This window comes from Chiloscyllium plagiosum, unplaced genomic scaffold, assembly GCF_037043375.1.
Source record: "Chiloscyllium plagiosum isolate Xiang-an unplaced genomic scaffold, Cpla_swu_hap1 HiC_scaffold_47, whole genome shotgun sequence".
Classification (NCBI taxonomy): Eukaryota; Metazoa; Chordata; class Chondrichthyes; order Orectolobiformes; family Hemiscylliidae; genus Chiloscyllium; species Chiloscyllium plagiosum.
Window position 1 is genome coordinate 31,138,221 of NW_028270185.1, and position 23,677 is coordinate 31,161,897.

At 46.9% G+C, this 23,677-nt stretch overlaps 1 pseudogene; it reads right to left on the bottom strand.

Annotated features, from left to right (window-relative positions):
- Positions 1–6,019: 6,019 nt before the first annotated feature.
- LOC148136058 (beta-1,3-galactosyl-O-glycosyl-glycoprotein beta-1,6-N-acetylglucosaminyltransferase 3-like) lies at positions 6,020–20,988 on the bottom strand (annotated as a pseudogene).
- Positions 20,989–23,677: the final 2,689 nt, after the last annotated feature.

Below are 23,677 nucleotides of genomic sequence, written 5' to 3' on the forward strand. Positions count from 1 at the left end.
GAAATTGGCAACACACACAATGAACAGAGTAAAGTACTTCTTCCTAACAACTGGTAGCAAGACAGACATGGTCTAGGTTGTTTTTGCTGATTATTACATCACTTCACTCCTAAATGTTGATTGCCCTTTAAACACCACCTCAAAGACGTGCTTCAAATGGCAAGGACGGAGAACAGATTCTGACTGGGGAGCATCAGATTCGCAGTAGCAACACTGGGGACCAAATTCGTCAATTCGTGAGGAGATGGTCAACCAGACTAGACCTGAAACTCGCCTGAAGGGAACCATTCAGAGTGAACAACTTACTTGTGTCCCACTCCTCCAATAGATGGAGCCCAGAAAGAGAGAGAGAAGAGCAGTCTGGCAGACAAAGGGATGAATAATTGTGAGGCAGGGAGAAAGACAAGCTGACCATGGAGCTACAGGTGAAAATGGAGTTGGCTGTGCCTGAAGCAGCCTGTGTCATGACCAGGGCCTGGGTTGTGGAGGGTCGATGCGAACTCAGTGGGCCAAATAGTCTCTCTCTGCAGTGTAGGGATTCTATGATCTTTGCTGAAAATGTGTTGTTGGAAAAGCGCAGCACGTCAGGCAGCATCCAAAGAGCAGGAGAATCGACGTTTCGGGCATAAGCCCGGCTTCCTGAAGAAGGGCTTATGCCCGAAACGTCGATTCTCCTGCTCCTTGGATGCTGCCTTACCTGCTTCGCTTTTCCAGCAACACATTTTCGGCTCTGATCTCCAGCATCTCCTCTATGATCTTTGACAAGTTGAGTGACGATCAGAGATAAGTACCTAATGCAATTAATCATTAAAGCAAACATTAAAAATTAGAGCTCAATCAGAAAAATTGAGCTAAATGTTGAACTGGGAACTGAACTGAACTGCATTGCCAAAGAATTCATCAATCTTGGAGGGTTGGCACAGGAAGATTACCAGGACGGTACCAGAGCTGGAGAACTTTATTTAATTTGTTGGGCCAGCATAATTTTCCATCCCCAATTGCCTAGAAGGTAGTTAAAGGTCAAGCACATTGCTGTGGGTCTGGAGACACATGTGAGCTAGACCAGGTCAAATGGCAAATTTCCTTACCTAAAGCACATTCGTGTATCAGACTATGTTCACAACAATGTTCTAATGGGGAAGACTCCTTCCTTTTCCCCTGAATTTGAATTCAATTCCCACCATCTGCCACTGTAGGATTCAAACTCATGTCCCCAGAACATTGACTCGATTTTTTTCTGCCCTTGCCCAGTCCTTCCCACTTCCACCTGTGATTCCTCTGACACCTTACTTCGGTTCTGGATGTTGCCAGGTTTATACTGTTTTCAATCACAGGGACCCTGTTTCCAAAACTCATTCAACTTCCAGGACAGAATAATCATCTCAATCCTTGTGCTCTTCATGTTGTGGCTCAGACTGGGAACTCTTCACAGTACCCGTCTTCATTTCCCGCAGTTTGACCTACACTGCTGTCCCACAGGGACAAATCACCTTTGGGTGTAGAAGGATGGACTGGGCAAGGAATGGGAATTTTAATCAGTCACTAAGTTAGCTTGGAAATATCTGCTGCACATTATATTCCATCAGCTAATTCCTTCCTCAGTCAGTAAAGTTGCCCGTATCTTTGGTCATCCCCACAGCTTTCTCTCCCACCAACTGTAGTTCTTTTCAGTGAACCTGGAAACATTACAATTGTTCCCTTCAGCTACTCATTGCTATCAATTGAAAGTGTCTGTGTCTTTAGCAGTAACCCTTCAGGCAGCCCCACTGGGTACTAACTCGGAGAAAGTGAGGACTGCAGATGCTGGAGACCAGAGTTGAAAAGTGTGGTGCTGGAAAAGCATGCAGGCCAGGCAGCATCTGAGGGGCAGAAGAATCAACGTTTCGGGCATAAGCCCTTCTTCAGGAATGAAGCTAGTGTGCCAAGCGGGTTGAGATAAAAGGGAGGGGGGTAGGTACTGGCAATACGATAGGTGGAAGGAGGTGAGGGTGATAGGTCAGAGAAGGGGTGGGGGCGGAGCGGTCGGAAAGAAGATTGCAGGTCTAGAGGGCGGTGCTGAATCCGGGGTTTGGGACTGAGATAAGGTGCGGGGAGGGAAATGAGGAAGCTGGAGAAATCTACATTCATCCCGTGTGGTTGGAGGGTTCCTAGGCGAAAGATGAGGCGCTCTTCCTCCAGGTGTCATGTGGCCAGGGTCTGACGATAGAGAAGGCCAAGGGCCTGCATGTCCTTGGCGGAGTGGGAGCGGGAGTTAAAGTGTTCGTCACGGGGTGGTTGGGTTGGTTCGTGCGGGTGTTCCCTGAAATCTTCCACAAGTAGGCGGCCTGTCTCCCCAATGTAGAGGAGACCACATCGGGTGCAGCAGATACAGTAAATGGTGTGTGGAGGTGCAGGTGAATTTTCAACAGATATGGAAGGATCCATTGGCGCCTTGGAGGGAGGTGAGGGGGTAGGTGTGGGCACAAGTTTTGCACTTCTTGTGGTTGCAGGGGAAGGTGCCGGGAGTGGAGGTTGGGCTGGTGGGGGTTGTGGATCTGACGAGGGAGTCGCAGAGAGAGTGGTCTCTCCGGAATGCTGATGGGGTGGGGAGGGAAATATATCCCTGGTGGTGGGGTCTGTTTGGAGGTGGCAGAAATGACTGAAGATGATACGATGTATCCGGAGGTTGGTGGGGTGGAAGGTGAGGATCAGTGGGGTTCTCTCCTGGTGGCGGTTGGAGGGGCGGGGCTCAAGGGCGGAGGAGCGGGAAGTGGAGGAGATGCGGTGGAGAGCATTGTCGACTACATCGGAGGGGAAATTGCGGTCTTTGAAGAAGGAGGCCATTTGGGCTGTTCGGTAGTGGAATTGGTCCTCTTGGGAGCAAATCCGGCGGAGGCGAAGGAATTGGGAATATGAGATGGCGTTTTTACAGGGGGCAGGGTGGGAGGAGGTGTAATCTAGGTAGCTGTGGGAGTCGTTCCGTTGGTTTGTAGTAAATGTCTGTGCTGAGTCGGTCGCCTGAGATAGAAATGGAAAGGTCCAGGAAGGGGAGGGAGGAGTCTGACTCGGTCCAGATAAATTTGAGGCTGGGGTGGTACTAGCTCACCAAGCTGGAAATGATCTTGTTTACTGCCCACCAGCTAGTCCTCCACCCTCCAGGACACAGCAAACACCGGACATTCATGGTACAGTCTCTCTTAAAATCGCAATGGTGTCATGAACCTACAGAAAGCAGAGATGAGAGAGGGAGGCAGAGAAATGAGATGCAACGAGAGAGAGAGAGAGAGAGAAACAGGAGAGAAATGGTGAGACAGAAGAGGAGAGACAGACACACTGTCTATGCCTATGAGGGAGAGAGAGCTGTGAGCGCTCACTGGGCTGAATACATCCCTAAATGATGACACAAAATTCAGAGACAGATCTATAGTCAATGACAGTGTGGGGATGGCATTTCAAACCCATGGCCAAAGGAACAGTGATGGGAACAATGTCGAGGTGAGTTCTTCCTCTGTGCCTAACACCATTCTGTCTCTGTCCTGGGAGTGTTTGATGAGGATGGAGTGGAAGGAGATGTACTCTTATCAATCCCAGGATTGTTCCTACCCTGGATGCACACAGATGGCATTACATGTGGTATTACAGAGGCAACATTTCTCTTTGTATATCTTCTGCTGTCATTGCCCTGTCAATTTTGGGGAGACGGATAAAATGGAGATGTCTGAGTCTTTGAAGTATGAAGCAAGCTCCATTAAACAATCCCTGGATGTTAGACTAACACGGGACATTCGAACACAAAGGTCAGCTTCCGTCATTTGTATAGAAACCACCGTGAACCCCTCGATTAGATTCCGGTCTGAAACTCACTCCTGCGTATTCTTTATACAAACCAACCTGAGACCCTCAATTAGATGTGGACATCATTGCAGTGTTCTGATTTCTGTTCATTAAACAGCCATAATCATTCTCACTCAGTCCCATTTAGTTCCCATTTCGACAAGTAGATTCTATCTCATTTGTTTTCTTTTTGACTGTTTTCATTTCTATCTGCATCCAAATGACATCCAGTGTCACTATTTCCGGTGTTAGTGTCTATAGTTAAAACATCTGACATCGCAATGTCCAGCATTACACTGTCCAGTGTCACAGTCTGATCACACAGTATTTAGAGTGACAGTGTTGTAACCAGAGTGATAGTGTCACACAGGGAGTGATAATGTCCAGAGTTATTGTGCCTGGAGATATGGTGTCTGGAATGACAGGAAAATGAAGCTGAACCAAAACCAGCCTCCCAATCACTGGATTTGCAACACAGTGACATTCAACCATTCAATGATCCTCAAAATCGTTCAATTGTTCCCAATCAGAATTTACAAATAACAGATCTTGGATATCAAGTTTATAACTTAATAAATTGTTCATTTCTGTTTATGTCACTTTAGCAGAACACAGATGATCATAACCCCATGCACCCCTCCAATTCGCAGACAGTTAAGAGATAAACTTGTTCAAAAATTTTAATCTGCCAGTTGATAACAGTTTCAATGATAAATAGTAGGCCATCATGAAATCCTTTGATGCTGGGTTGTATCACAGACACAAGAACTGTACACCATGTTTGAACTTAAAGTCACTAGTCAATGTGAACAAATTCTGCAGACCTGTGGAGACTAACACTCATTCCCGAAGACTCACATTCTCATCTCTGACCTTTTGACAAGTTAACAACTGGGGAAATAACTCGACAAAGTCAAACCAAAATGAAGACTAGACCAGTCCAGCAGCTTCCAAACAAGCACTTCCACCAAGCCCAAAATCCAGTCAGAGATAGGTCACTCATGGTTTTTGCTTTTTTCTCACCATTCTCTGTGGTTACCTGCCTGGCAGCATTCCTCTTACTGACTGACCCATTCAATATCCATCCAGCTGTCAGTCCCTGAGCATAACTACATCTCGGTGCTGAAATGTCTGCTGTGTTCAGAGAGAAGTAATTCACCTGAATTACCTTTCCTGGCCAGATCCTAACAGCAAACATCAATCTTTTGTCTCTCCAGTTTTTTTAAAGAAGAACTAGCCACTGTTTAAAGTTCAATTCTCAATTTGGACTCAGTTCCAAACCAAAATGAGAAAAATTTTAAAAATAGTGATGGTCACAACACTGGTCTTGCAGTGTCCAGCTGTACATGGCCACTCATGCAGTGTTCCAGTAATGCAGTGCCCACTCGTGCAGTGTTCCAGTAATGCAGTGCCCACTCGTGCAGTTTTGAGTATTATTGGTGGATGTGTCCCTGTGAGACTGGGCATAAACAACCCCATTGACCTGTGGCAAACCACTTCAACACAATGACACTTCCTGCACCACCAAATCCAAGCTATCCGACGACTGGAGGAAGAACACCTCATCTTCTGCCTTGGGACACTCAACCACATGGCATCAACATTGACGTCACTAGTTTCCAAATCTCTCCTCTCCCCCCAACTCATCCCAGATCCAACCCTCCAAGTCGGCTCTCCCCTCTTGACCTGTCCATCTTCCTTCGAAACTATATGTTCGACCTTCCGTACCGACCAATCACAATCACACCCCCAACTGGATTTACTGAGCACCTTCCCAGCTACGTTCCCCAAAAGCCTCACCCTCACTCTATTTATCTCTCAACCCCCTTAACTCCCCCACATTCCTGATGAAGGGCTTATACCTGAAACATCGGTTCTCTCCTGCTCCTCGGGTGCTGCCTGGCCTGCTGTACTTTTCCAGCACCACACATTTTGACTCTCACAGTAACTAATGTTACAGTGCTAAGTCTCACAGTGCCCAGTGTTACAGTGGATAGTATTAAGGTATCCAATCTCCACAGTGCCCAACACTATAGTGCCCAGCCTCACACTGCCTAGTGCTACAGTGGCCATGTTACAGCATGCAGTTTCACAATGCCTGGCCTCCATAGCAGCCAGTGTTATAGTATACAGTCTCACAGTGCCCAGTTTCACAGTGCCCAGACTCTGTGTTACCGATGTCTCATCCACCACCCCTAACCGAGATTTACTCTGTCCCAACCTCCAACACAGCCCCAGTTTTACCAAGTGTCCTGTTTCGGAGATATTCCTCCATGCACTGTACTGCCATGTTGTCCATGTTGGGGTCAAACTTAACAAAGAAACATCTCTGACGGACCACCCAATGTAGATCTCCTGCCCCATACACACAAACCAAGTGGCGATACCTTCCCGTGCAGGGAGGGTATAGGGCACCCCTCGCAACGTCACCAGCCTCAAAGGACCACTTTACTGCCCGGCCAAGTGTCCTGGTGGCTCCTTGGGTGTACGGGATGGAGCCAGGTACATTGGGCATTCTGTGCAGAGTAGCCCACACATGCTCGTCAGGAGTAGGTATCCTCCGACCACTTGAGGAAGGCCTGGATCTTGGCACTGTCAGACACATGGCCGACAAACTCTCTGGAGGCCATGAAGTAGGCGCTGCCCACGAAGATGGAGGTGCTGATGTTTGGCTCGTCTTTCAGTTGCACCGTCAAGACGACTTGGTCGAGGGTATCGTGGTGGTATTGCCAACGTTTCTAAAAGGTAAGCGCAAGAGAGTGAGAGAGACGAGAAAGTAGAAATGATAGCTTTTCAACGTGGCCTATGGCCTTTTCCCTCTCCAACTCCTCTGCACTCTCCTCGCCCCCAGCTCCAGCAAGATCCATGCACACTCCTTCTCTCAGTTACTCACCTTACAGTGGAGAACAAGGCCATTCAGCCCCTCAGGCCTTTCTCACTCCCATTGCCTAGTGCCAGTCACCTGCTAATTTCCCCATATTCCTGCCTCCCAAACCATCTCCCAATGTTCATTCGCTGAGCAAATATAAAACTTATCCTCAAGCTTTCCCAGTGGATCTGGCTCCAAAAATACACTTCAAACTGTGCCCTCTGGTCATAAAGGTTGAGAGCACCGAAAATAGATCCTTGAGCCCATCGTGACTGCGCTGGCAAGACAGGCTCCTTGCTACTCCAGTCTCATTTTCCAGCACTGGGAAACATCACCTTTCATGCCTCACCAGTGCAATGGAGACACTTTCCTGTGGTCATCAACTCCTGGAGTGGGACTTGAACACAGAGCTTTTGCCTTAGAGAGAAGAACATGGTGTGCAGGGATATAGTTCTTTGAAAGTTGCACTGCAGATAGACAGGGTGGTGAAGTAGGTGTTTGATACCTTTACCTTCATTGGTCAGTGCATTGAATATAGGAGTTGGGATGAATTGTTGCAGCTGTAACAGAGATGGATAGAGCTCTGAAAGATAGTGGAATCAACGGTTATGGGGATAAGGCAGGAACAAGATACTGATTGTGGATGATTAACCATGTTCATAGTGAATGGTGGTGCTGGCTGGAAGGGCCGAATGGCCTACTCCTGCACCTATTGTCTATAAGTAGGAATATCTTTGACTATCTCTGATATGCCTTTGCCATTACCAAATGTGATCTATTGTCTGTTGAGGACATTGGTGAGGCCATTTTTAAAATACTGCATACAATTCTGGTCGCCCTTCGAAAGAAAGGATGTTGTTAAACTTGAGAGGGTGCAGAAAAGATTGACCAGGATGTTGCCAAGATTGGAGGGTTTGAGCTACAGTAAAAGGTTGAATAGGCTGGGGCTATTTTCCCTGGAGTGTCGAATGCTGAGGGGTACCCTTACAGAAGTTCATAAAATCTGGAGGAGCATGGATAGATGTTGAAATGATCAGCCGGATGATAATACACTTCACACAGCTTCCTTTATCACATACATGCAAGAAGACTCAACCAGCCGGGTCAAAGCCAACCCTTGCGTGGAGAGTCTGAAACAGGCAGTTGCAATCACACTTTTACACACAAATCGGCGTTCCCCTTTCACGAATTACATTTTGATTCCAAGCCTTAGCAACACAACTGATCAATCTGATCCTGATCTAGGTACGTGACGTTTAGCATTAGATCATTGATCTTAAACTTCTACAACACCTGTTGAGTGTTGTTTAGGTCTTCCTGTCTTCTCACTTAACTGGAGCCAGTTTCAGTAAGCTAGCTCGCGTACGTACGTGCTTGGCTGCACTCTTCTGTTGCTGATCAGAATAGTTTAGCTGACCTCCTTTTCTGTTCTTGCCCCATTTTGATTCCTTCCCCGTCAGCTGTATAGCCAAATGTCTTTTCCGGAGGGTGGGGGAGTCCAAAACTAGAAACATAAGTATAAGGTGAGAGGGGAAAGACCTGAGGGGTTACTTTTTCATGCAATGGGTGATGTGTGCTTGGAATGAGGTGGTGGAGGCAGCTGGTACAATGACAATATTTAAAAGGCATCTAGATGTGTACATGACTAGGAATAGGTTAGAGAGATATGTGCCAAAGGCTGGCAAATGGGACTCAGTCAGATCGGGATGACTGGTCAGCGCAGACAGGTTGAACTGAAGGGTCTGTTCCATACTGTATGATGCTATGACTCCATGCTCTCTGGTTATTGAGGTTTAGAGCACCAAAATAATAAGTTGCCCTTCAGCCCATTGTGTCTGCACTGGTCAAAAAGACAAGCTCCGAGCTATTCTCATCCCATTTTGCAGCACTTGGCCCATACCCTTGAGTGTCTCACAATAGCAATGAAGACACCTTCCTATGGCCATCAGCTCCTGGAGTAGGACTTGAATCCAAAGCTCCTCCCTCAGAGTGAAGAACACCACACATTAGATTCTCTACAGTATGGAAACAGGCCATTTGGCCCAACAGGTCCACACCAATCCTCTGAAGAGCAACCATCCACATCCATTACCCTACCCAATTTTTACCCCTGACTAATGCACCTAACACGATGAGCAATTTAGCACGACAAATTCACCTAACCTGCACATCTTTGGACTGTGGCAGGAAACCAGAGTACTCGGAGGAAACCCACGCAGACGTGGGGAGAATGTGCAAACTCCACACAGACAGTCGCCCAAGGCTGGAATCGAACCCAGGTCTTTGGCGCTGTGAGGCAACAGTGCTAACCACTGAGCCACCGTGCCACCCCTTCCGCAAGACACGACACTTTATTCACATTGTGTCAAAAGATATCTTTTATCCTCGGTACTTGTGGCATCATGCATGGGAGATATGGATCCTTGGTTACCAAGGAGAGGATAGATTATCGATGGTATGCAGGAATGTAGATGGTGGAACAGGATCAAAAGGGCTAATGGCCTACTCTTGTTCCTTGTATGTATGGGAACAGATCTCTTTTTTTTCATCCAACTTACATCGGAACTTGCCATCATCTCATACAAATGTAGTTCAGGCTTCATTTGCATTTCAATTCCTCAGATCTCCTCACCATGCCTCTAACCCAAAATCTTACATCTGCATTCCATTGCATTTGTACAATCGGTGAACAGTGAAGTATATTTCCTTGTCTTCATTACCGAGTGCTCACCTTATACCCATTGAATAAACCTCACCCCAATCTCCTTTGTTCCAATGGGAGCATTGTTGACCTTTCCAACTGAGCCATCCAACTTAAACCCTAACACCATTCCGCGAAGTCACCTCTTCTCCCTGTCCTGAGGGCCCTCACATCGTTTTATAGTCACCGGAAATGACCACAACAATCCAACTGGGGCTAAACCAATTTGACTTGCAGCATAACTCAACCATTTATTGGCATCAATGCCTCTATTTATTAAGCCTTCTGCTTTTCTACCCTCTTACGGCCTCCTTCATCTTCTAATGTTGATGAATGTTTATTGCTAGATCCCTCTAATCTTGCGCACTCTTTACGATTGTGCCATTACATTTCTATTACCTCTCCACATCCTTCTCCAAAACATATCACCTTACACTCTTCTGTATTCCCCTCTGACTGGATGCTGTCTGTTCACTGTGGTGACTCTGGACAATTCACATCATCCTCACCATTTGCCAATCCTCCAGGTTTATCATTGCCCTGAATATGGGCATTTTGCCACATACTCCAAGATTGATATCACTGACATATTGAATAAAAGCAGTCGTCTATTTAGGGCTGAGATGCAGAAACATTTCTTAACTTATAGGATAGTGAAGTTATGGAATTCTGTACCACAGAAAGCTGTGGAGTTTGAGTCATTGAATATATCCAAGAATACGATTAACAAATATTTACGTTTCAAAAGCATCAAAGGCATGGGAGAAAGTCTTAGTATGGCATTGAGATAAAGGATTAGCCAGGATCATATAGTATGGTGGGCCTCATGTCGGGCCAAATCATTTTCTCCTGCTCCGGGTCTTGATGTTTAAAATGTCCCCGCTACCCATCATTCCCACCTACCAACCTACCAAGCTCTCGTCCAAATCAAAATCCAAGAATCAGGGCTTGTGTTGTCAATTTTGTTGTCCAGCCATTTTTATCTAGTGCCTAGTGAAACACTTCATTGAATCCAGTTCAGACAACATTCTCTGCATTCAAATTCTCAGCTACTTCATCAATGCATGATGCGAGGTTGGAGACTTATCTTTTGAAAACCTGCACTGGCTTCGCTTCATTAATTTGATCTAAGGCTGCGAATTGCAGTCATAACTACCAGCATCAATGTCAAGTGCATGATATAAAGTAAACTAGGATCCATGTAGTGTGAGCCTCGGAGACCCAGGTTCAAGTCGCTTCTGCTCCAGAGTTGTGCGATAACCCATTTGAACAGTTTCATCAGTAAATGTAAGACCATTAACAAGTCGGGACAGGAGTCGGCCATTTGGTCCCTCAAGCCAGCTTCACTAGGATCGTGGCTGATTCAACATTCCTCAAGTCCATGTTCTTGCCCTGTCCCTGTAACGCTTAATTCCCCAACTGAGCAAAAATCTATCCATCTGAGCCTTAAATATATACAAGGACAACTCTCTGTGGCAAGGAATTCCAAAGATTCACAACCTTCTGAGAGAGGAAATTCCACCTCATCTCAGTCTTAAACTGGTGCCCCTTTATTCTGAGACAATACCCCCCCCCCCCCCCCCGGTCCTGGACTCTCCCATGAGGAGAATCATCCTTTCAGCATTTACCCAGTCAAGCCCCTTAATCCTGTCCATTTCAATGAGGTCACCTCTCATTCTTCTAAACTCCAGTGAGTAGAATCCTGTTTAGCCTTTTGTTTTTAAGACAATCCCTCCATAATGGGGGCCATCCTAGTGAATATTCTCTTAACTTCCTCCAGTGAAACAACATGTTTTCTTAAATAAGGTGTCCAAAAGTACTCACAGTACTCCAGATGTGCTCTCACAAGCACCTTGCACAGTTGCAGTAAGACTTCCTGACTTTTATATTGCAACCCCCCTTCAAATAAGGGCAAACATTCCACTTCAGTTCTGAAGAAAGGTCACAGACTCAAAACATTGACTCTGTTTTCACTCCATGAATGCTATCCGACCTGCTGAGTCTCTCCAGAAATTTCTGTTTTCATCCAATATTCCATTCGTCTTCCCAATTACCCGCTGCCCCCGTGTACAAGCTTTCCATGTTTCATTCACTACTTCCCCCAAGTCCCTTTGTGTTGCAGCTTTCTGAAGCTTTCTCCATTTAAATAATATTCTATTCTTTTGATTTCCCTTCCAAATGAACAACTTCACATTTTCCCACATTGCACTCCATTTGCCAACATTTTTGCCAACTTAACATATCAATATCTGTCTGTAAAGCACATAAGACAACATTTTTTACTGTAACTCGATTATACATGACAGTAATATATCAGCAAGGATTGAGAAGGTTTGTAGCTCAGGTTGAGGTTCTAGATGTAGGTTTGCTCGCTGAGCTGGAAGGTTCACTGAAGATGTTGCCTAGTATGGTGACAAAACATCTGAAAATGAACTTTCCAGCTCAACGAGCAAACCTACATCCAGAGTAATATTTCGAATCAACATCAGAGTACAACGGGATCTTGATCAGATGGGCTAATAGGCCGAGGAGTGCCAGATGGAGTTTAATGTCGATAAATGTGAGGTCTTCCATTTTGGTTTAGCAAATCAGGGCAGGAATAATACACATCATGGTAAAGTCTGGGGAGTGATGATGAAACAAGAGATCTTGGACTGCAAATTCATAGTTTCTTGAAAATGGAGTCGCAGATAGACAGGTTAGTGAAGAAGGCGTTTGCCACGCTTGCATTATTGGTCAGTGCATTGTGTGTAGGAGTTGGGAGGACATGTGGCTGAACAGGACATTGGTTTGGCAATTTCTGGAATACAGCATGCAGTTCTGGTCTTACTGCTATAGGAAGGATGTTGTGAAACTTGAAAAGGTTCAGAAAAGATTTACAAGGATGTTGCCAGAGTTGAGTGTGGAAATGCAGGAAATTGGTACTAGATGTGGAATAATTACAGACATGATGGGCTGAATGGCATCCTTCCGCAAGAATTCTTTAATTCTGTGACTGGCGCAGAGGGAGATTAACTTCAAGGTTCATGTTATCAGGAGGGACACCAAAGTCCTTTCCTTAGCTGAGTGGTCAGAAAACTCCCTAATCTTTACTTGAACTAAGGCATAACCTGTCTCCACCAATATCATAGCAAAAGTCAGCCATTCGTCCCTTCAAGTCTGCTCCACCATTCAAGAAGATCACTGCTCTTCTGGTTGCAATTTCAATCCCACATTTCTATTAGTTGCCCCGGGGTCCTTATCTTTTTTTTAAAAAAAGGTCACCTTGCTCACCCTTTCATAACTTCATCAACTCAGCCTTCACAACTTCGTACAGAAGAGATTTACACAGTGCAACAACCCTCTCAGGGGAAAATAATTCTGCAAGGCATTGGTGAGGTCACTTTTGGAGTGATCGCCCTGCTGTTGGAAGGATATTGTTAAACTGCAAAGGATGCAGAATAGATTTACAAAGATGTTGCCAGGACTGCAAGGTTTTAGTTATAAGCAGAGGCTAGATAGGTAGGACTTTTCTCACTGGAGTATTGGAGGATAAAGGGTGACCATATAGAGGTTTGTAAAATTGTGGGGGAAATCAATAAAAGTGAATAGCCCCAGGATTGGGGAGGCCAAACCCAGAGGGCATAGGTTTAAGGTGAGACCTGAGGGTGGTGCAAATACGGAGCAAGTTGCCAAAAAGAATCGTTGTAGTGGGTACCATCTCAAGATTTAACAGACGACATAAATACGACAAGTTTAGAGGGATATGGACCAAACACAGGATAATGGGACTAGTTCCAATTAGGATACCTGGTTGGCATGGATGAGTTGGACGAAAGGGTATGTTTCGGTGCTGCAGGACTCTGACGATATGTTATTCTACAGAATATCTTGTCAAACCTACAAGAGAAAGCAATGTCCCATCAACCACCTTATCATGTCCCCTCAGAGAAACTTATACATTTCAAAAGTATCTCTCAGATATCCAAACTTAAATGTGTAAAAGCCAATTTGTTCAACCTTCCTGCATAAGATAAACCCTTCATCCCAGGAAAAAGGCAGGTGAAACTTGCTGTCAATGTAATTATTTTATGTTTTAAATGAGAGAAAAATGTACAGACTGATTCTGATGTGGCCTCATCAAGGCCTTGTATGGCACTCTCTCCACCCCTCAGGCCTGGAAATGTGCTCTACATTTTGAAGAAAAATGTCTGTACTAATGGACTCTGGACTAGAAAGGATTCTGTTTGTTGGTAATTAACTGTCATATGGTTTGTTGGGCTTATCACCTGCACTGTCTTGCATGTCCCTGGGTCTGGCAGGTCTTACTGTGAGCTGGGAGGCTCCTGGGTCGTCCTGAAAGCTGTCGCCCCGAGAGCTGGCGAGTGGGTAGGCCATCCTGTGAACCTGAAGGTTGGTAGGCTGTCCCGAAAGCCGGATGGTGGGTAGGCCACCCTGATGACAGTCTCCCCGAGAGCTAGATGGTGGGTAGACCGTTCTGAACACTCATCCTGAAAAGGGGTAATCGGGACGGGCTGTCCTAGAGGTGGTCGAAAGCTGTGTCAGAGCAGCCGAGAGCCAGAAAGCGCGTAGGGGCGGGCTGAGATCCAGAAGGCTTGTGGGCTGCCCTGCACGCTGTCATCCCAGGGAAGGGGACAGGCTGTCCTAGAGGTGGCCGAAAAGTGTGCCAGGATAGGCCACTGGCCAGATCGGGGTGGGTGAGAGCCCAATGGTACGTAGGGGCAGACCGAGAGCTAGAAGGTGTGCAGCCATCCTCAGCGCTGTCACCCCAGGTTGGTACTGGGGCAGACAGTCCTAGAGGTGATTGAAAGGTGTGTCAAGGCGGACCGAGAGCCGGAAGGCGCGTAGGGGCGGGCTGCCTTAGAGTGATCGGAAGGTGGGAGGGACGGGAGTATGCTGGGTCTGTATTGTCTGCACTTTTTAATGTAACAGGATTGTCTTAAGCACAAATGTCATTGTTGCTGTCTTTCTATATTTGAAACTGGGATTTGTGGTTTGTCCTCAATTCCCTGTAAACTGGTTGAACAGTAGGGTTTGGGGCCTAGCTGTGCTGCTCCTCTCCCTTGTAAAATTGCTGTTGTAAACAGGTGTAAATGTTAACTGTTGTGTTGTAACCTCTTTTTTGTATTGTTTAATAAAATATAAAAAAAGGGGGATTGATCCTCTCCCTTATAAAATTGCTATCTCTTGTCTACTGTTGTAAATGTTAACTGTTTTTGTAAACTAATTTGTAACTGTTTGATAAAATTTATAAACAGGAGATTCAGCGGTCTTCTCAATTTTGGGGACTGACTCTGTGCTGGCTGGGTCACAGTCAGTGTGTTACTGTTGGTTTCTGCTTGTTTTTTGTGTGGGGGGAACCTGATTCCTGAACTGGCTGAATTATTTAGCCAGTTTGTTAACTGGCATTCCTTTAGGGAGGACTGATTGTTAAACTCCTGATGTACATAATGTGTTTCAGGTGTAACTCAGTTCTCATTAGGCGATTGTTGTTTCACTGGCTGGTTACAGTCTGTGTGTTATTCTTTTCTTCACTTTTGAGAAAAGGACAATGTTAATTTTGTGGTAGGGCTTAGCCCTTAGACACTAGTTTCCTTTGTTTTTTGTATGTGCCCTCATTGTTTTTGGTGTTTGGACTGAGCCCTTGTGGAAGACATACATTTTATCAGAGGAGCTGTTCCTGTGGGGAGGCCTAGCCCTGAGACTGGGCCTCTGAAGATTGAACATCTGTGTGTATGCTGGGAGGTGAGCACTTGCTGTATCCTGGAGTTTGGGAGAAGACCTTCCCTTCAGGAGTGGACCAAAACCCCTGTGAATTAACCACCTTTACAATGTACTGTGTTCCTGTGAGTGGGCCTGACTCTCCAAGGGTGTGCCAGGACTCCTTGGGGACTGAACACCTGTGTGCTGTGGGATGTGCATTTGCTGTCTTTGGGAGTGGACTCTGCCCATGGTTGTAGACCCTGTTTTTAGCAGTGGACTCTATTTCTGACAACACATGTTGTAAACTGGAGTGGACTCTGTTCCTGAGAACTCTATTTTTTTGAAGACTCTATATTTGGTGTCTGTGTACCAGAAAGGACTCTGTTTGTTCACAATTAACTCTATCGTGTTTCTTGTTAAGCTTATCACCTGCATGTCTTGTGTGTTCCTGGGTCTGGCAGGCCTTACTGTGAGCTGGGACATTCATGGGTCGTCCTGAAAGCTGTCACCCCGAGAACCAGAGGGAGGGTAGGCCACCCTGATGCCAGTTGCCCCTAGAGCCAGTAAGTAGGTAGGACATTCTGAGCGCTGTTGTCCTGAGAAGAGGTAATCTGGATGGGCTGTCCTAGAGGTGGTCGGAAGGTGTCTCAGACCAGTCAAGAGCCAGAAGGCGCATAGGGGCGGGCTGAGATCCGGAAGGCTTGTGGGCTACCCTGCACGCTGTCGTCCCTGAGAAGGGGACGGGCTGTCCTAGAGGTGCCGGAAGGTGTGTCGGGATAGTCCACTGGCCGGACGTTGCATTGGGGTGATGAGAGCCCAGTGGTAAGTAGGGGCGTACCGAGAGCCAGATGGTACAAAGGGCCGGGCTGCCTTAGAGCGACTGGAAGGTGGGAGGGATTGGAGTGGGGGTGGGGGTGGGGGGGGGGGGGGAGACTTGGTGGCTTTTTGAGGGTCTGTATTGTATGCACTGTTTCTTACATAAGTGGACTGTCTCATATGTATGAATGTCATTGTTACTCTTTGTAATGATTGAAACTGGGATTTGAAGTTTGTCCTCATTTCCCTGAAAACCCCGGTTGAATGTCAGGGTTTGGGGCTTGGCTTTGTCATTCCCCTCCCTTGTAAAATTGCTGTTTCTCTGTATACAGCTGTAAATGAAATTGTTTGTATAAACTGTGAATTGTTTAATAAAATATAAATAAACAGGACTGTCTGTTTCCTTTCTTCCTGGTGATGGAATATAAATTGTGAGGAGCAATTATAAATGTTGTCTGCGAAAATCACAAAGCTGAATCATGAAAGAGGAAGGGGAGTGTAGGTTAATTTAGATATGCTTGTACAAACAGTTATAAGCATCTGTTTCCCGCTTCTGCAAAAACAAAAACCACAATCAAGAGGTCATAAGGCTCAGTGTGGACGAAGAATGAGAGGAAATGTTGCTTTAGCAAGCAAGGAAGCAGATGGCAGTGAAGGAGGATATACGCTAACAATAGACCACAGAGGGATGTGGTAAAATGGCCAAGCAAAACCTGTACTGTTACACACAAGGCCAGATAAGGCAAGAGATAAACAAGAGGAATGGGCCATGGGTTTAGAGTAGTGGGAGGAGGGAAAGAGAAATGTAATTGTATCAAGGTTTTGTACTGTGTGCCTATCTTGTAGACACCACTCTTGCAAGAGTATATCAGACGATACTGCTGCTGCAGATCCTGTCTTGGACTGAAATAATTGAAATGAGTGGGTTCTATTTCCCACATAAATTAAGATTTGCATACTTATTTTTCACTGCATCTGACACCTACACACATGACATGGGTACTAGGGAAACATAAGCATGACTCCTGTCGAGTGGTAGTGGAAGAAAAATAAACAGGCATGTCAAGGGATCTGCTCACTGAGAGCTGGCTCTAGGGGAGCTGGATCAGCATATGAAGGACTCTTCAATCCTCTTGAGGAGAGGAGACTGACTTCAAAACAGCCTCAGTGTGTCTTTTGTGCTGCTGTTGGTGTCTTCCTACTGAGGAGTTTATTTTTAATTTTTTTTCATAATTTGTTGTGATTTGTTTTCTGGGGTTTCTTTCTGCTTATTTCTGTTAATTTGAAGCTATGCTCAGCTGCACAGGCATCTACTGTTAAGTCACCACTGCTGCTACAGTCTGGTCCAATTCCTCCTGCTGAAGCCTAGGCCTCACCTGCACCCCTGCTGCTGCTGCTTGGGCCGACCTACACCTGGGGACGACTTCGACTGCTACTCCTGAGGCTGCTTCTGAAAAAAAATATAAACGGGACGATCAGATATTCTGTTCACTCTGAGCTGGCTCTGAGGAAGCTGGATCTGTGTCAAGGACTCCATGTGTAAACAAAAGGGTGAGTTGGTGACTGGATAATGGCCTCTGTGAAGTTATTCCTGATGTCGGGGTTTCCTGCTCCTCGAATGCTGCCTGACCTGCTATGCTCTTCCAACACTGTTCTAATTTTGACTAATCTCCAGCATCTGCAGTACCCACTTACAGTCATAGAGATGTACAGCATGGAAACAGATCCTTCGGTCTGACCAGATATCCTGACCCAAACCAGTTCCACCTGCCAGCACCCGGCCCATATCCCTCCAAACCCTTCCTATTCATATACCCATCCAAATGCCTCTTAAATGTTGCAATTGTACCAGCCTCCACCACATCCTCTGGCAGCTCATTCTATACGCGTATCATACTCTCCATGAAAATGTTGCTCCTCGGGTCTCTTTTATATCTTTTCCCTCTCATCTGAAACCTATGCCCTCTAGTTCTGGACTCCCTGACCCCAGGGAAAAGACTTTGTCAATTTATCCTATCCATTTCCCTCATAATTTTGTAAACCACTGTAAGGTCACCCCTCAGCCTTCAACACTCCAGGGAAAACAGCCTCAGCCTGTTCAGCCTCTCCCTATAGCTCAAATCCTCCAACCCTGGCAACATCCTTGTAAATCATTTTGGACTACTTTCAAGTTTCACAACATCTTTCCAATAGGAAGGAGACCAGAATTGCACACAATATTACAACAGTGGCCTAACCAATGTCCTGTACAGTCGCAACATGACCTCCCAACCCCTGTACTCCATAGTCTGATCAATAAAGGAGCAGACACCAAACACTGCCTTCACTATCCTATTTACCTGCGACTCCGCTTTCAAGGATGTATGAACCTGCACTCCAAGGTCTCTTTGTTCAGCAACACTCCCGAGGACCTTACCATTAAGTGTATAAATCCTGCTACGATTTGCTTTCCCAAAATGCAGCACCTCGCATTTATCTGAATTAAACTCCATCTGCCACTTCGCAGCCCATTGGCCCATCTGGTACAGATCTTGTTGTAATCTGAGGTAACCCTCTTCGCTGTCCACTACACCTTTAATTTTGGTGTCATCTGTCAACTTCCTAACTGTACCTCTTTTGCTCGCATCCAAACCGACTAATCGTGGACATCTTCTACAAACCCACCAACTCCCACAGCTACCTGGAATACACCTCCTCCCACCCTGCCCCTGTCAAAACACTATCCCTTATTCCCAATTTCTCTGCCTCTGCTGCATCTGTTCCCAGGAGGATCAATTCCACCACAGAACATCCCAGATGGTGTCCTAGCATAAAAACTACAATTTCCTCTCTCACATGGTTGACAATTCCCTCCAGTGCATCTGCTCCATTTCCTGTACCTTCACCCTTGAACCACACCCCTCCCAATGCAACGGGGACAGTACCCCTTGGTCCTCACCTTCCACCCCACCAACATCTGGATACATTGCATTATCCTCCACCACTTCTACCACTTACAAACAGACCGCACCATTAGGGACATATTTCCCTCTGCACTCCATCTGCATTTCAGAGACCATTCCCTCTGCAACTCCCTTGTCAGATCCACACCCCCCACCAACCCACCCTCCCCTCCTGGCACCTTCCCAGGCCTCTGAAAAGTGCAAAACTTGCACCCACACCTCCCCTCTCACCTCCATCCAAGGCTCCAAAGGATCCTTCCACATCTGACAAATATACTTGTACCTCCACCAATGTCATCTACTGCATCCATTGCACCCAAGGTGTTGTCCTCTACATCGGGGAGACAGAACTCTTACTTGCAGATTGTTTCAGAGAACACCAACCAACCTCACCACCCCGTGGCTGAACACTTTAACTCCCCCTCCCACCAAGGGAATGCAGGTCCAGGGCCTCCTCCATCACCAAACCCTTACCAGCTGATGCCTGGATATTCCACCTTGGAACCCTGCAACCAGGCGGATCAATGTCGATTTCACTAGTTTCATCATTTCCCCACCCCAACTTATCGCAGTCCCCAGCCTGCAACTCAGCACCACCCTCCTGACTGGTCCATCTTCCTTCCCACCTGTCCACTTGACCTTTCACACCCCACAAACACACCCCTTCCGCATACCTTCATCTATCATATTCCCAGCTACCTTCCACCCCAAGCCCCACACCCATCCCGCTTCTCTCTCGGCCCCCTGGTCCACAAGTCTCATTCCTGATGAAGGGCTTATGTCCGAAACATTGATTCTTCAGATGCTGCCTGACCCGCTGTGCTTTTCCAGTGCCACACTCTTGACTCTGATCTCCAGCATCTGTAGTCCTCACTTTCTCCTACACTCTTAACCTACCGACATTCCTGTATACTCTCGTAATCAGTTTATATCCCTCCTTATCCCAGGCCCAGCCCTCTCTTTCTACCCCATCCCTTTCACCTGACCATCTTCCTTTTGTCCATCTGCTCCACCCCACCCACTGTCCAATCACAGCCACCTTCTCCCTGCATCCACCAATCGCCATCCCACCCACCTTTCCCCAGCCCCACACCCCCATTTATTCTGCAGCCCCTTCCTCTCCCCGGGTTCTGATGAAAGTTTCCGACCTGAAACGTCAATTGCTCTTCTACTCTGTTTTCAGCTCAACTCTCCAACTCCTCTATATTCCTTTGTACATTCTGAACCTCCCTCCATGCAATTGAACTGTTTGAACAACCCTGTCTCTCTTTGTACAGGCAGGAGTGAAGGACTGGAGGGGAGAGAGAGAGAGATGATGGAGGGAGGATGGAAAACACTTGGATGAAGAGAGGCCCAGCAGACAGGAAGGCGGTTACCTTTTTGAACCCTGGTGCAGGATCTGACTCAATCACGTTGGAGCCGTTCAGAGCTCTGAGGCTGCGGACTATCTCCCGGTTGGTCTTCAGGGGGAAGTCTTGGCCACACACATTGATGAAGTACCTCCAGGGGACAGGGCTCTCCAGCAGCTCCTTCATGCAGTTGAGATCCGCCTGAACTCTGCTCCAGCCAGCATAGGTGACCCACTCCAGCTTGGCTGCAACAAAGACATTGTGGAAACATGAAGCGATGGCCCGAACGGCCGCATGAAATTAACTCGGGGATTTGCGGTCCACGTGGATACAGTAGACATTCTGTGGGGCGTAAATGCTCCGTAGAAGCCTCTCGAACATCTCAATGCTCTGGTGAATGACCATGGAGTAAGCCAAGGGGAAGTGTTCCTCCTCAGGGCTCAGGGGGACAGTGATATACTTGCGGGCCCTCACAAACGATCTGCAATTTCGGGTCATGTTCAGATAATCTCCCTCAGTGACGGCTTGGTGCTTGAGGGAGACAGTAATGGAGTTGAGGAGGGCCCTTTCCACCTCCTGCCTGTCCCCCTGGATGATCTGCCAGCAGGTGGAGTTCTCCTCGGCCAGCAGAAGGTGTTCCTGCATTGGACTGGCGCCTGGTTTCACCAGCCTGAGGGTCAGCCGGCCCCCTCCTCTCTGGACCAGTAGCCATTGGCACAACAAGACCACACTGAGTACACACAGCGCTGATCTGAGGCACGACCAGCGGGTACAACGCTGGCTCAGCCTGGGCATAGCACTTTCCAGAGGGCAGTGTCCGCAGCATATAGGCGATAGGCAAATGCAGAATGGATGCTCTCTGTGCTGGGCAGCATTGCCTCCACCAGGCCGTGGGGAAGGAGTGACTACAATTTGCTGGAGAGGTCGCAGCAGTCAGTCCCCTCCTTGTTAGACTCTTGTCTTCCTTTTCCCCAAGATTCAACAATGACTCGACTTTCACTCCCTCTCCCCCCCGGAACTGCTCTCCCTCTGGAATTCCTCTCCCACTTTAACACCTCTCCCTCTCTCTGTGACCCCTTTGTAACCCCTCTCCCTCTAATAACCCCTATCCCTTTGTAATCCCTCTCCTCCACTAACTCATCCCTCTCCCTCAGTAACTCCTCTCTCCCTCAGTAACTCCTCTCTCCCTCAGTTACTCCTCTCTCCCTCGTTCCTCTCTCTCTGTAACTTCTCTCTCTCTCACACACACCCACATACACACACACCCACATTAACTCCTCTCTCTCTTTCTCTGTCCCTCAGAAACTCCTCTCTTCCCTTTCTCGGTAATTCTCTCTCAGTAACTCCTCTCCCTCTCTCTGTCTCTCTCAGTAACTCCTCCCGCCCTCCTCTGGATGAAACCCAGCCAATGTTCCGTTGTTTCTCTCTCGGAGTCCGGGCTCCTCTCGCTTCGTCTGCCTGCCTGGCTACAAGCGTTTCCTTCACCGGTCTCTGCTTCTCTCTGGCCGTTCCTGGACCGATGTTGCCGGGTGGAGTAAATGAGAGGATCGCGATGGTGTGCAGTCTGGATCAGAGAACCTATTACCAGAGAGAACACAGAGCCAGCCAAGCCCAATAACCCACGCCCCGGCCTGGGCTGAGATGCTCTTTCAACAATGTGGGAGGGGTAACCCTTGGATGAAGAGAGGACCAGGAGACGGGAAGGTGGTTACCTGTTTGTACTGTGACTCTTAACTGCCCTCTGGGCTATTAGGGATGGCCAATAAACTCTGACCTGGCCAACGGTGCCCCCATCCCATGAATTTATTTGGAAAAAAGTGACAATAGTAAGTCAAATTAAATCAAACTTCACCACTCGTCATCTCTCTCTCTCTCTGATGCGAAATTGGAATTATGATGATTTGACCGTTCATAATAAAGCTGTGAATCTGAGCACAGCAAGTTGATATGAATCAAAAAAAAAATTCTCCTGACCGAGAGTGGCTCAGAGGTTAGCATTGCTGGAGCACAGTGCTAGGGGACCAGAGTTTGATTCCAGCCTTGGGTGGCTGTGTGGAGTTTTGCATGTTGTCTGCTTGGGTAACCTTCAGGTGCTCTGATTTCAAAGATGTTCAAGTTAGGTGGATTGGCCATGCTGAATTGCCCATAATGTCCAGGGATGTGCAGGCGGTGTGGGTTACCATGGCCACACACACACACACTCCTGCAGGTTTAGGCAATGCTCAATTTAATGCAACATCCTGGTGGATCTCCTTTGCCCCCCCCCCCCCTCCAGTACAATCACATCCTTCCTATAATGCGGTGACCAGAACTGCACACAGTATTCCAGCTGTAGTCTCACCAAAATCCTGTAAAGCTCCAACATGACACCTCCCTGCTCATGTATTCAGTGGCTTTGACCCTTCTTAATTCCCTTACCTGTCTATCCTGCCGCCTTCACGGATGGCTGGACACACAAACCAGGATCTGTCTAATCTTCTGTGCTTGCCAGGGTCCTCCTATTTAACATGTATTCCCTTGCCATGTTTGTCCTCCGGAAATGCATGTCACAGAAATTTGGGCATTCAGTAGCACAGAAGGGAGAAAAACAAACGACTGGCATCAAGAGCTGGCATCTTTTAAACATTGTAACTGTGTCCACATACATTTCTTCATCTGGAAGTTTATTCCATCACAAACCATTCTGGGGAAAAAAGAGTTGCTCCTCAATCTTTAAATCTTTTTCCTCTGATCTTACAAACATGGCCCTGAGTCTGAACTCCCCCACACTCGGGAAAAGACCCTTCTCATTCACCTTATCAATCACTGTCATGATTTTATAAACCTCAACAAAGTCACCCCTCAATTTTCTATGCTGCAGTGAAAAACACGTACAGTTCTGATCACCACCCAACAGAAGGATGTGGATCCTTTAGAGAGAGGACAGAAAATGTTTACCAGGACGTTGCCTGGAATGGGGGATTTTATGTGTGATGAAAGATTGGATAGATTGGGTTTGTTTCCACTAGAATGCAGGAGGTTGAGGGCAGACCTCATAGACGTTTATAAGATTGTGAATGGCATGGATACTGTGGAAAGTATGAGGCCTTTTCTCGGTGGAAGAGTCAGTTACTCGGGGACACAGGTTCAAGGTGGAGGGGTCAGGGGGGTGTTTAAAAGAGATATGTGAGGCATGTTTATCATGGAAAGGGTGGTGAGTTCATGGAACATACTGCCAGAACAGACAATGGAAGCAGACACAATTGTATCTTTCAAGAAGCATCCAGCAGTAGGCATGAATAGGAAGGGAATAAGGGAATACGGATCCTGTAAGTGAAGACAGTTTTAATATGGATGGCAAAATGTATCAGTGCAGGCTTGGAAGGTTGAAGTGCCTGTTCCTGTGCTGTAATGTTCTTTGTAAAATGTCCCCAGCCTCTCCAGTCAATTTTTATATCTCAAACCCTGCACTCTTGGCAACATCCTGGTAAATCTTTTCTGAACC